General features: G+C 39.9%; 1 protein-coding gene across 2 annotated transcripts in view; it reads right to left on the reverse strand.

The window, feature by feature from the left end:
- The window catches only part of LOC125233237 (sodium-independent sulfate anion transporter), a 30,289-nt gene extending 16,277 nt beyond the window's left edge, over positions 1-14,012 (reverse strand). The window contains exon 1 of one of the 2 annotated variants that reach the window (XM_048139156.1): positions 13,784-14,012. The gene's annotated coding sequence lies outside the window, so the exon portion shown is untranslated. The remainder of the gene's footprint in view (positions 1-13,783) is intronic. The other variant, XM_048139157.1, reaches the window with a different exon arrangement.
- Positions 14,013-15,016: the final 1,004 nt, after the last annotated feature.

Genomic DNA, 15,016 nt, shown 5'->3' on the forward strand with positions numbered 1-15,016 from the left:
AACTTGTAGAATTGTAAATTGTCGGTACAATTTACAATTTACAATTTGTATTGTTTATTAAATGGGTCCCTGGTTATTTTGACTCATTCACAAGTTGATGAAAATTTAAAATAAGTAAATAACTAATGACTTATCAGGATTTTGCTACTACCCGTTTTGCTAATACGAGCCAAGTGGAGTATGCACATTCAGTACCAGGCTACGGCTTAAATCTTCAACGTATATCTACATAGATAAGTGTTTAAATTAACTTTACGTCACATCCCGATTAAAATATATACCTACTAAACAAAAACCTGCGACACTCGTTCGTGATTCGCTAAAAATAGTTTGCTATTCAGTGTAGGAGGAGTACCTAAACGAGAGCCGTAACCAGTACCCTGTAACGACATTACGGGGTAAGCGCGCCGCGCGCGGCAGACACGCGTAGTTTGCTATTCAGTGTAGGAGGAGTACCTAAACGAGAGCCGTAACCAGTACCCTGTAACGACATTACGGGGTAAGCGCGCCGCGCGCGGCAGACACGCGTAGTTTGCTATTCAGTGTAGGAGGAGTACCTAAACGAGAGCCGTAACCAGTACCCTGTAACGACATTACGGGGTAAGGTAAGCGCGCCGCGCGCGGCAGACACGCGAGCATTTTATACAACCACGCACGTATTTAACCGGGCGACTAAATAACCATAGAAATGGGTATCAAAAATAATAGTTTGGCGACTAAAATGGGGCCTCAAATTATTTAAATATGAGGTAGCATTTTAATGTCATTACGGCTACGGTTTTAATCAGACGCGAGTACCAAGTATTTATTGGGCAACTGAATTATTATATTGGAAACAATTTAAGAGATACAGTTTAATCGGAAAACGGCTATCTGTTAATATAAAATATACAGTTCTTTTAAAATATTTATATACCAAATTAACATAAAAAGTACATTTAAAATTTATACATCGGCACTCATCACCTGAGCTGTCATTTTAATAAAAAAAAAGAACTCTTATAAAATATAATGGTCGACAAAATATTATACTTATGGGTAAGAAATTAGTTGTTTGGGAGTGCTGGCAACTTCGACTCTATACAATGAATTTAACTTTTCATGACGTTTACTCTATCGAATCTAAGGTCGGTCTTACGCAGTCTTAACTCACATCACTCTGAAAGATTCATTTTTTTGGCAGGAAAACCTTACTCAGAATATGCCTTTTCATAAATCGTTCCGCAGATTTTATAATATCGAATCTTATGCTGGCATAATGTTAATGAGCAAAATACTCGTAATCTTCTAAATTAAGAGAATTTCCGTAGATTTTTGTTTGCATAATATTTAGGCAGTAAAAAATTGTCCATCTTCTTCCTATTTCTGTTTTGATAATGAGGCTTGCAAAATACCTAACACTCCTCCTCGCTTCGCTCGTCGTCGTACCTAACGGTGCCTCTGGGACTGTATTTCATTTCTTTTTTGCTATCGTTGTTTTGTTCATACAAAGTACCTATAAGAATTATGCCATAGCAAATTTGGTAGGACTTAATATATTGTACTAAAAAAATAATCTAACCTTAACCCACTTTTCTGCTAGCAGAAAATAATTCTGCTCTTGTACCTCTAATATACTATACGATTATCACGGTATTTTTTTAAATACCATGTCGGTGGTAAACAAGCATACGATCGGCCTGATGGAAAGTGGTCACCTTAACCTATGGATGCCTGCAACTCAAGGGATATCATATGCGCGTTACCGACCCATTAGAAGGTTATACACTCCTTTTTGCTGTGTACTTATTATAAAATGATATGGTACGCGTTCCCTTATATTATTATTATGAGCCTATTGTGTCCCACTCCCACTGCTGGGCAAAGGCCTCCCCCCTCTTTTTCCATTCCTCTCGGTTTTGTGCGACAACTGACCAGTCTCTCAAAAAGGAGTCTAAGTTATCCCGCCATCGCCGACGAGGTCTGCCGGATCCTCGATTTGACTCGAGGGGCTCCCACTGCGTGATAGTCTTGGCCCATAAGTCATCCGGCATGCGACAGACGTGGCCAGCCCAGTCCCACTTTAACTTGGCCGCTTTCCGAGCCACATCAATTATCTGAGTTTTTGAGCGCAGCGTAGTCTTCCGGATTCGAGATATTTAAATACTACTCGTGGTTTACGGGTCGCAAATACGATGTTTGAATAGAATAGAATAAACATATATTCGTGAACACAGGCAATACAAAATACACATAATAACAACAAGACAGAAAGGAATGAAGTGCCACGAAATGGCCTCACCTTAGCGTGTTGCTGGTGACTTCCAGCGCTGATCTTCCGATGAGACCATCGGTACGTAGCTACCATCAACCCGTTTTCATAAAAAAATGATTTTATATGTGTTTTTAAAAAGACATACTTCCCATTAATTATTTTAGTTGCCTCCGCAGTTTAAATACTACTTTAAACGATGAGCTAAGTATAATTATTTAGGTGCTAACATCTATATGACTACAAATATTAAAAATCTTACGCTTTACAATACTAGGTGCCAATTATTATTTTAGTCGCCAAAGTATTGTTTAATGTTCCTCGGAAATATTTTTGTCGCTTGAAATTTGCTGCCGTTTTTTCAATAATAATGATGCTTAATATTTGAGGCTCATATATTATTTTTGTCGCCACAATATTAAAACACAGCCAAATTATATTATTGTATGCCCGACTTCACTTCCCGTTTAATATTTTAGTTGCCCGGTTAATTATATGCCTTTTATTAATATTGTTTGCTGCAGTCATGAAATACCGCGGGCTCGTACCTACATTACTACCTTATGCTGCCGACACGTAATGGGTAACGTACACTTGACTTTATCATACCCAATTGGTCATATTCACTAATTTTATTGGGGGGGGGGGGGGGGGGGGGGGGATTTTTTTACAACAATTACAACGCTTAAGATTTTTCCAAAACACACAGTAGGTACATACAGGGTGTATTTTGATAGCGGGTCAGTATGGGCAGCTATGAGATTCCGTGGTCCTACGCGATAAGCCTAAGGAGACCTTCCCTCGATTTCAAATTGATGAAAAATGGCATTTTACAGATTTTAGAAAAAACGTACAGGGTGCAAAAGCTTGTATGGGACAAAATTTCCGGCTAGAAAAGTCACAAATCGCCAAAAACTTGTTCCATACAATGAGCTAGTGTCCTACGGTTAAAATAAAATATTTTATGCAGTGCACGAAATAAAGCACCACATAATTAGAAGAAAAATATGGACAGTAGTTATGTTTAAACATAATTTCCATTTAATAAGTCAAAGAGAACGATATAAATTATATAAAGTAAATGAATTAATCGTGACGTCACTCCTGAGTATTTCATAGTAATTCCATATGAGCAAATTATTTTGACAGTTCTTAAAAAGAAGCTGATTTGACTAGTAGGAAAGTAGCCTATTTTTATGAAAAAAAATAATTTCACGTGTTTTTTGATGCCAATCGATTCCATTCCTATTCAGTATCAATTGCTAGGGTTCAACTCACGAGTCACGGCAATGCACTAAAAACCCACAAATCAATGAATACAGTTTCCATTGTACAATTTACTATAGGGAAAATGTTTTCTTCAATTTGTGGCTCTTTAGTACATTACCGCAAGAAAATAGCAATGGAATCGATTGGCATCAAAAGACACCATGTAATTTTTTTTTCATACAAATTGTATGGGAAAAGTTTTTCACGATTGGTGACTTTTCTAGCTTACGGGAGTTATGTGTGATACAAAAATGCCAGTAAGAACGAAAGGCACAGTTTACAAGACTGCAATAAGGCCGGCTATTCTATATGGCACTGAAACATGGGCTGCCAAAAACGTACACACTCAGAAGCTCCACACCGCTGAAATGCGCATGCTGAGATGGTCGAGCGGGGTCACGCTAAAAGACAAAGTTCGCAACGAATACATCCGAGGTAGTCTAAAGGTGGCCCCGATCACCGATAAACTCGCAGAGACCAGACTCAGGTGGTATGGTCATGTCATGCGCAGACCAGAAGATTTTGTCGTGAAGAAGTGCCTTTCCATCGCAACAAGCAAAAGGGGACGCGGTAGACCGCCAGCCACATGGCTAACGACTGTCCAGAGGGACATGAAAACTCTATCATTACAATGCAATGACGTTTATGACCGCAACAAATGGCGTGACATGATTAAGAAAGCCGACCCCGTGTAACGGGATAAAGGCGAGGACAAAGAAGAAGAGGGTGACTTTTCTAGCCCGAAATTTTTTTTGGTCCCATACAAGCTTTTGATCCTGGATAGGAATGGGATCGATCGGCGTCAAAAAAAAGTTTGTCAAAAATGCTCTTTTTCTTGCATCCTGTATGTTTTTTCCAAAATTTGTGAATGTTATTTTTTTTCAATTTGAAATCGAGGGAAGGTCTCCTTAGACCATTTTCGCGTAGGACCACGGGATCTCATAGCTGCCCTTACTGACCCGCTATCAAAATACATCCTGCATAACGTGAAAAAATAATTACCTACGTACATATACATATGTATTTGTATATGTATAGTCTTATGAAATCATTTACCTACTTACACAAAGTACAGTTAAGGAGTGGTTAAGGATAACTGTCTAACTGTAAATACCTGTTAGTATAACCACAGAATATATAATAGTACAAGTACAGAAGGCCCACTGTTTTGATGTTCCCGAAATGCCGCCTTTTTAAATACCTACAAAGAAACGAGCCGCACGTGCGCGGCGTCCGGTGATAGGGTTACCAATGGATCCAAACGAATTATACTCACATAAAATGTTATACTATTATATTCAAGTCTTGGGTACTTTCTAGGTATATATGCTGTATTTATATATTTTTGTTCAAGTTCCAACATCATAAGCCTTATTGAACTTTTCCGTGGGGCTTAATCGATAGTAGATCTGTGTAAGAATGTCGTATGGTATTTATTTTATTAAATATGTCTAGGTATTTAACTAAGTATTATTAGCCATTCCACACGCGGGCATCGCTTAAAAAATCTTCGCGACATAAAGTAACAATAGAAAGTGCGAACGTGCATTCAGTGAGAACGCGCGCCACCCCTGAGTAGGCCGCGAACTCGCGGCCGTCAGGATGTACTTGTAGCGCGGCGATAGAATCGCGGAGTGAGCCGCCCCTGGTATAACCGCCATCGCGCAGCCTTGTGGCCCTTGTGGCATGAGTGCATAGTGCAGCAGCGGAGTCGAACTGCGGGCTGCTATTAATACGTGCACGGGGGCGCGGACGCGGACGGGGCCTTGGGCCCGGCGCGGCGGCGGCGGCGGGACAAGGACGCGGCCCATCGACCGCCGCCCGCGCCCGCGCCCGCTCCGGACACCTCCACACGTAGTGCCATACCAGGATACGTTACACGTCCTCGTACTACTTACTACGACTTGCTGCATCATTAGCTATAATATTATATCTGAATGCATCTGCTACACTCAGGGATTGTGAGCTCTATGGCACTAATACCTAACTAGAGATCGAAATACTCATTGATCTTAGAAATTAGATTTAACCACCTGCAGCCGCTTTCTATGTACCTACCTATATTAAGTAGGTATGTACATATTTACAACGTAATCGTAAGCACATTCTAATCACTCATTCTTGGCGTAACGTTTATGATCCAGTTAGTGTCCAATTATATTTTTCCAAGTTAACCGAATTATTAAATATGACAATCATGCAAAATTATAAGGTATTGGTAGTTGGTGATATTAATATAGATTTATTGACAAAATGTAGCCTGACATATAAAATGAACGATATAATTAAACAATATGGATTTAGACAATTAATTAATATTCCTACTAGAATTAGCACCTTATCTAGCACATGTATCGACCACGCATTTACTAATATTCCGAAATCCGAAATCCAAAATGTATTTTGTATTGAGCTTAACTTGTCCGATCATTTAAGCATTAATGTGTCTTTAATTATTAATAATAACTTAAACTCAAGTAAACATGTATTAAAGCAATCATTTTCAAAATCCAATGTAAATAATTTTATTTCTAATCTTGAACATTATAATTGGGCCCAAATTTTGGATAAATATATATGTCCTGGTGCTAAGATAGGTTTAATAATGAATGTAATTAAATATTATTTCGTATCATGTTTCCCACTTAGAAAACAGTTGGTAAAAAACAATGTATACGTAGGTACCTGGGTTACCGATACAGTTCGACAAATTCGTTACCGAATTCAAAAACTTAAGTTACAAATATTTAGGACACCAAACGACGGCGACTTACGCGTGACCCTTAAGCAAATGGAAGTACAAATATTTAGGACACCAAACGACGGCGACTTACGCGTGACCCTTAAGCAAATGGAAGTACTGTATTGGTCCACGTTGAAAAGTACTCGCAGTGAATATGTAAACAGTCAGATATCTAGATCGAATGAAAACATGTCTAGGTGCATATGGCGCGTAATCGCCTCTGAAACTTGCAAAAACTCTAATAAGAATAATAGTGCGTTAAATGTATTTATTTCTAAATCAGCTGGCGATAGCGATACCGCCCGCGCTGCCGCCGCCGCCGACCGACTAAACCGGTACTACATTCAAACAAATGTAAACAATACACAGCCGTGTAATCACCTTGCTCTTATCTATCTGTATAACTTTTTACCCATATATGTGCCTACTTTTCAGTTGGAACCTTATAATCTAAATGAATTTGTTAAAGCCCTCAAAATAATTAAACGCAAAAAATCTCAAGATATTAATGACATGTCCACCTGTGTGCTGGATTACCTACCGCCCGGGTATATCCCGACGCATTGAAACTTATAAAAGTACAACCTATTTACAAAGGAAAGGGAGAAATGGATCACGAGAAATGTTTCCGACCAATATCTCTAATACCTATTATGTCTAAAGTGTTCGAGTATCTTATGAGTACCTCACTCATGAGATATTTCATAGGTAACGATTTATTAAATAAGCATCAGTATGCGTATCAAGCGGGGAGGTCGACGACGGACGCGACGCGCGACGTCGTGGCGCGGACGCTGACTCATCTCGACGCCGGGCGACAGGTTGCTGCCATTTTTTGCGACCTTTCGCGCGCCTTCGAGTTAATCGACCATTCTTTGCTCCTTGAAAAACTATCCAGGTACGGTGTCGGAGGTCAATTTCACAACACCATACGCTCCTTTTTAAATAACCGCAAGCAGAGTACGTGTGTTATGAGCTCAAAATCTAATTTAGAAAATATAGGTAATTTGGCTGTACCCCAGGGTTCAACAATGGGAAATGTCCTATTTTTGATCTTGGTGAACGATATCTCATCCGCCAGTTCTGATTCCGAGTTCATAACATATGCCGACGACACATGTATCCTGGTGAGCGCAGACAACCTTCAAACTTTAAATACTAAGGTTCAAAGTGCTATGCAAAATATCTCTGAATGGTTTGCTGCAAACGGAATGCTCCTCAATTTGGAAAAAACTAACATCTTACATTTTCAACTTAGGCATAACGTTAACAACAAACTAGATAACATAAAGCTTAAAGACATCGAGGTTCCACAAGTTAATGAGGTGAAGTACCTAGGCTTCGTCCTGGACTCCGGTCTCACATGGGCCCCTCACATTGACCGTATGTGCGATAAACTGTCGTCTGCATGTTATGCGCTTTCCAGAATAGCTCCGACCTTGTCACATGACAATGTGTTAAAGGCATACTATGGATATTTTCACTCTGTTCTTATCATGGGTGCCGACTTGTGGGCGACGGCGGCCGACCGCGAAAGGCCTTTCAAATTGCAGAAACGCGCTGTCCGCATCATTAGCAGGAAGTCGTATGATCATCCCGCAAAAAGTTTATTTACAAAACTCAAGATACTTACTCTTCCGAGTGTTTACATATTAACCGCATGTAAGTATGTTAGGACCAATCTGAATCAATACGCTACCCACTCGCAGGCCCGTAGAAATAACCGCTTAATTCCCCCGCGTTGCAGGCTCGCAAGGGCCCGAAAGTCACTGGCGATCCTAGGCGTGAAATTATATAACTTGCTGCCTGACAATATAAAACAAGAAAAAAGCGACAAAAAGTTTGACCGAAGTCTTAAATCAATGTTAACCGACTTACATAGCTTGCTACAGCATTGACGAATTTGTTGAACTGTGCACTAATCGTTAGGTACCTACTCACTTTATCTCATGTAATAAATTCAATAATTGTATTTTTTTAATATATCATAATAATTGACATTAATGTTAACTTAGACTACGCTGTACCACTATTTATTTGTCTAAATATGTACATAGGTATGTAACCTTGAATTTATAATAATGAATTGTAAACTTTTTTGACGTGTAAAACATTGACTTTTATCAATAAATGTCTTGTATCTTGTATCTAGTTAATCCGAAAAATACAGTTTTTATTAAATGTGTAGCTAAAATAAGAAGTCGACACAGTCATACGTTTACATTATCTGTGCCTGCAAAGCCTGTAATGAAATCGATTGTATGAAACTGTAAGAAGTTATTGTAATAGTTGGTTTTAGAACCGACCAGTCCAGGCGAGGCGCTGGCTCCGATCACTGCCGGCATGCAATAAAGGATAATGAATGAAAATACAATAGTTATGGAGGCTTTTCCCTTAACCCTGCGGGTTAGCATTCGAATTAATTGCCTCCATCAAGTCTATCTAGGCAATAACATTTAACTATCAACATATTAAGTAAGTATGATTTGAAAACGGATCAAGCTAACAAGAGCCTTGGAAAGGAGTACCTTTTGGCGTTGAATGCAGGTACCGTTAGCAGAAAATGTCCTGACAAATGTGATGTAAGTAACTAATAAAGTAACTAAAAAATGACATTGTACAATTTATTGGATACATACTTATGTATAAATAAAAACAATAATACTAATCATAAACTAAAGCTTAAACTAAAAATAAATACCTAACTAAACTAAAAATATTAAAAACTAGGTGAACTCTTTAGGCATGGTGCCGTAGACACTGGCAGAATTTCCTCGCTGTATCGCTAGGCTTATTCTTTGGGCGAGGACCCTACGGTCACCGCTGACCTCTGTCAGTTTTTTCGACAGTTCCATAAATAAATTTAAGGCGTTCGGACCTCACGGGCCAAGGGTCTCAACGCCAAATGGTACGAATATACTAATAAGTATGAACCCCCCGGGGGATGTTTGCCGAGACTAGAGGGTGTGGGCTTGTTGGGCACCTGTCACTCGCGCCCGTCACTGAACCCACAATACACTGCGCGCGCGTCGGACCGTACAATAATACGTAACTATTAAATTTTTAATTAAGACCTGTTGTTCATAGGATGTTGTTAACTTGTTATGAGCTGATCAAAAAGAATTAGAAACAACGATCGGGGAAGTTTTGATTTAAATAGCGTTGCATAACAAAATATACGAACGTCGCACAGATTTTTTCAAAAAACTACTTTTCTTAATTTAATAGTAGTTATAGTATGTAGTACTCGTAGGGTAGCTTTTACATCTGCGCAGCATAGCTGAATAGCACATCATAGGTAAGGCACCCTTAGTAATGTATACAGCTAATGTAACGTGTAAAAACTATAACGGGAGGCGTTATTGTCTTAAAATCTTAAAGGGCTCCACACGGTTTTCGTCGATTTTTGACAAGGTTTTGAGTTGAAACTTCTAAATGTGCACTACAGACTTACAGATAGAATTATAAGATAAAACCAACGGCCATCGGTTCTTCAATCTTTTATCTCTATTCGTAAGAGACAATATATTTTGATAAAAATGAATACTTATGTATTTTTTATGATTTTTAACACATGGTCTAAAAAAAACACTTTTTCCCCTCACTAGCTCGGAAACACGTGTTTTGTCCTTTAATGCCAGCTGGTAAAAACGCATTTTATCCACTAGTGGGTAAAGTAGTTTGACCTTGAATAAAGTCAAATTAACTGCTTTAAAGTTGATAAAAGTAGGTGAATCTAGTAATAAAGATGATTTACCACCTGTGGAACTACTGGAAGCAGTGATAAATGCATTTTTTGCGTTGTAGTTTCCTCGCTATATAGTGAGGGGAAAAGTTTTGTGTTACACTCGGGTGCAAATGTATTTTACTTCTCGTGTGTTAAAAAATTCGCAAGTTCATGATTCTATTCTCGAACCATTCGCTTCGCTCGCGGTTCAACTATAGAATCCTTTCACTTGCTCGTTTTTCAATTCCACACTCGGCGTTAAAATACAACTTTGCCCCCTTGTATAACAAATAACTATTGTCGAATTTTGATTTTAGTGAAGAGTGTTACATACATGAAATCGACATGTTTGGATTTACATTCATTCTAAAAATTTAAGAGAGATTTTAATTTTATACTAATTAAAACAAAAGTTATGATCATTAAATAAATGTCATATACAAAGAAAAAGTGACCAAGGCCTCCAGTGTCCAGTGTTCGATTAGCGGAGTACGCTGGTTCGATTCCAGCTCGGAACACTGGAGGCTTTGGTCACTTTTTTCTTTGGCTATGACATTTATTTAATGTTTATAACATAATTTTTTTGGCAAATAAACTATTTTTATTTTTTATTTTTTTTTATTTTAATAGTAGTGTTACTACTTAAAAAATACAAGTTAAAATATTTTCTATGAAAATAATTTAATTTGTTCTTAGAGAAAAGTTATGATAAAAAAACCGGCCAAGTGCGAGTCGGACTCGCGCACCGAGGGTTCCGTACAAACCTGCAAGGTTTACAAAGTTCGTTCATTACGACAATCGAGTCATAACTATGGTATTCAACTTGATAGCTCTACGCGTTCATGAGGAAAAAAGTAATAAGTTTATATTTATTAAAAAATATATATTTTGTAATGTAACTAAAAATTTAAGGTTTTCGGAATTTTTCCTTTATGTGTGCTATAAAACGTTGCTTCATGCCAAATTTCAAGATTCTAGGTCGACTGGAAGTACCCTTTAGGTTTTGATTCCCTTGCGAGTACTTGCGAGTTTCAAAATATGCAGCTTAAATTGCTGTTTCTTTTGATTGCGTTGACATAGAAGTTTGATTTTGTTACAGCTTAAAGGTATTATAGACCTGAGTATTTGGTATGAATTTCAATTTAATACCTCTACGCGTTTATGAGGAAATGGGTAGTAAGGTTAAAATTATTAAAAAAAAAAATATTATGTGATGTAACTAAAAATTTATGGTTTTCGTAATTTTTCCTTTATCTATGCTATAAGACGTTGCTTCGTACCAAATTTCAAGATTCTGAGTTCACGGGAAGCACCCTGTAGGTTTTGATTCCCTTGCAAGTGTCGAAAATTTGCGGCATAAACGGCTGTATCTTTTGATTGCGTTGGCTTAGAAGTTTGATTTTTTCACAGCTTCAAGGGACAGTAGACCTGAGTAATTGATATAAATTTCAGCTTCATACCTCCACGCGTTCCTGAGAAAAAGGGTCTTGACAGACGGACGGACGGACGGACAGACGGACAACAAAGTGATCCTATAAGGGTTCCGTTTTTTCCTTTTGAGGTACGGAACCCTAAAAAAACAGTGTTTGACCACAGAGTATATAATAGTACAAGTACAGAAGGCCCACTGCTTTGATGTTTACGAAATGCCGCCTTTTAAATGCCTACAAAATTCTAACGAAGAAACGAGCCGCACGTGCGCAGCGTCGGACGATAGGGTTGCCTATGGATTAAAACGAATTAATACTCAGATAAAATGTTATACAGGGTGTAACAAAAATGGTGGTGATGCGTTTAAGGGCGTATTCAGTATCGTATTCTCATCAGGAAAAAGTAGGATAAAGAATTTTTTTCGCAAAAAGTTTTTTTATCTTTGTATGGAGATTCGACCGATTCGCGCGGCCCGGCTCATACAAAAGTGAAAATTTTTTTAGCGAAAAAAAATTTTCTTCTACTTTTTCCTGATAAGAATACGATACTGAGTACGCCCTTAAACGGATCACCACCATTTTTGTTACACTCTGTATACTATTATATTCCAGTCTTGGGTACTTTCTAGGTATATATACAGTATTTGGGTTAAATTGTGGCGTACGCGAGAGGCTGGCAACCTGTCACTGCAATGTCACAGTTTCGTTTTCTTTCAACCCCTTATATGCCAAGAGTGGCACTGAAGCTTAAGTAGTTTCATGTGCTCTGCCTACCCCTTTATGGGATACAGGCGTGTTCGTATGTATGTATGTATATACAGTATTTATATTTTTTATTTAAGTCCCAACATCACAAGCCTTATTGTACTTTTCCGTGGGACTTAATCAATAGTAGATCTGTGTAAGATTCTCCTATTTTATTCATGATGTCTATTTAATTAATGTTTACCACATAAGTGCTTTGGTGTAACACTGTAAACTTTTGTGTTGATGTCTTAAATAAATGATTAAATGATTTTTAAGTAAATGATTCACACGCGGACATCGCATATAAAACTTAAAAAAAAAAACTCACAACGTAAAGTAATAAAAGAAAGTGCAAACGTGCGTTCCGTGAGAACGCGCGCCACCCCTGATTAGGCCGCGAACTCGCGGCCGCCAGCATGTACTTGTAGCGCGGCGATAGAATCGCGGAGTGAGCCGCCCCTGATAATACTTTATACTAGGTATGTAGGATAAAGTTATCGGCGAGGGCCTATACGCGCACCGCCGCCGCGCCGGAGAAGTAACTTACATTCGTTGGTAAATATACTACAAGGAAACTGTTGTTTTCCTCGTGTGTAATGTAATGTAAGCTGTATGTATTTAAGTGATATTGACTTTCCTTCCCTAACCCACAGCCCCTACATCTACAGGGCGCAGGACGCAGGACCCGGCGCGGCGCGGCGATAACACGTGCTTCTTTATGATTTCAGCGGGCAACCAATAAATAGTTGACCACCTACCGACCTTTATCAATTGATTTGTACTGTAACGTTAGTGCGACGACGGCGGCGGCGGCGGCGGCGGTCAGCGCGGTCGAGCGGCGTGCGGACGGACACAAACACCTGGTGCACAGGTATTTGGTTCGGGTACATATTGAACGTCTATTAGTCGGTCGTAACGGTTCATTTTTGGCTTCCTTTCCACGTTTCGAGAACAAAAAACCGACAGCATGGAAATGTAGGTAAGTGTGGCAATCGCGAAGAGTTCACGACACATTAAAACAAGAACAGAGATATGTATGAGGAAAATCCCTTAAAAAGCCTACTTGAGCTTACAGTGGGCCTCAGTCAATCTGTGTAAGAATGTCCTATAATAATTTTTATATTTATTTATATTTAAAATCTAACATTTTCATTGCAATTAGTCACTTCCGAATGAAAAATTGTCACGAAGTTGATTACTCGTAAAATGGAATTGGAATTTATTTATAGGATTAATTAATTGTGTACAGTAAAATTAGTCACATTTAAGTTATATTAAAGTATTTATGTTAGAGTTATATTTGGCTAGGCCGCGGCGGCGCGGCGGCGGCGCGGGCCGGCGCGGCGCGGCTGCCGGCGACGGCGTCGCAGCGAAAGTTCGCGGCGAACATCCGCGATCTGACAGATACCTATCTAATTATTGTATTAGCACTTTCTCGATTTTTTCGCAAACAATGATACGATAGGCCACTATAAGTTGGTAATTAAATGACTTTTCACTAGGGTCCGGCGAGACTTTTCCAAATAGATAAGGTTTATTCCAACTATATTTGGTAGGTGGTTTATCGATAGTATCGGTACGAAACACTTAAATTTAAAAAAAATATTTTAGGGTACCTTTATAAATTTGTAGGGTCCTTATTTTGGAAACCGTTGATCGATCACTGAAAGGTGTTCGGGCACTGCGACTCACTTGCGAGGGGCCGTGCGGTGGTCGAGCACGGCGAGGGGTGCACCGGGCGAGTCGTGGTGTCGGTGTCAGCTGCCGAGTGACATGCCGCGAGGTCGGAGGCGGGAGTTGTCCGGCGGAGGCACGGTGAACGCCGACGTGTGATGCGGAGCGCGGTCGGCGCGCGACTGACTGCGCCGGGAGGCTGCGCGGCCTCTATCCCCGCCGCGGCGCCGCGTCCACTGCGCGCCCGGCTCGCCACCGCCGCCGCACGCCGGTACGGCGCGCGCAGTGCACGCCGCCACCGATAACAGATTGCGTATTATCAGCGCGCGTGTATGCGTGCTGCACCGCGCGGCTGTGTGCGTGCGCCCTGCACCGGCGATCCCGGGCCCTCATCGCATCGCTGATCGATTATTAAGTGAGCTTAATTAATAACTCCATTCGATACATGTGCCAGTGACGATGACACTATTTTTTTTTTATCAATAATGTCACCTTGCGGAAGTGCTACTAGCGTACTCACCTCTGAAGTGGTGCTTATTCATAGTTGCATAACCAAAGCCTATTTATTTAGTAAGGCTAATCAACCGTTACGCGTAAGTAGGTAGGTATTGTAGGTGACCAAATAAAAACGTATGAAATTCAAATTCATACTTGATTGAATTTGGTGGTGTGATCCCTGTATCGAGCAATCAAAAACCATTTGCTTATGTACATCGAACGATACGTACTTACTCAAATTAGCACCGTCGTATTATGATGCAGTCCCCGTTGATCTGTTCCCGTTCCCGCTCGGAGGCGGTGGCAGCGCAGGATCTGCAGCACGCGGCAGCAGGACAGGACCACTGCCTAATAATGTCCCAATACTCCTAATACCACTTGACCAGTCACCGGTCACTAAAAGTTGTCAAAAGCGGACCCCAGGCTCCCATGAGCCGTGGCAAATGCCGGGATAACGCAAGGAGGATGATGGCCACTTGACCAGTCACATTCAGTAACAAACTGTTCACACTTTATGTATATGTTATCCAGATTTAGGATCAAGTGTCCGCTAATATTGAGCTTGAAAACAAATAAAAGGTTGTGAAAATGTCTGACGTATGTTGGATTCGAACCCACGCCGACTATTAGGCCTGGGCCGCTAATAGCCAGTGCAGCGCTCTACCATCTGATTATTG

The sequence above is a fragment of the Leguminivora glycinivorella genome, chromosome 14, assembly GCF_023078275.1.
Source record: "Leguminivora glycinivorella isolate SPB_JAAS2020 chromosome 14, LegGlyc_1.1, whole genome shotgun sequence".
NCBI classification, from domain to species: domain Eukaryota; kingdom Metazoa; phylum Arthropoda; class Insecta; order Lepidoptera; family Tortricidae; genus Leguminivora; species Leguminivora glycinivorella.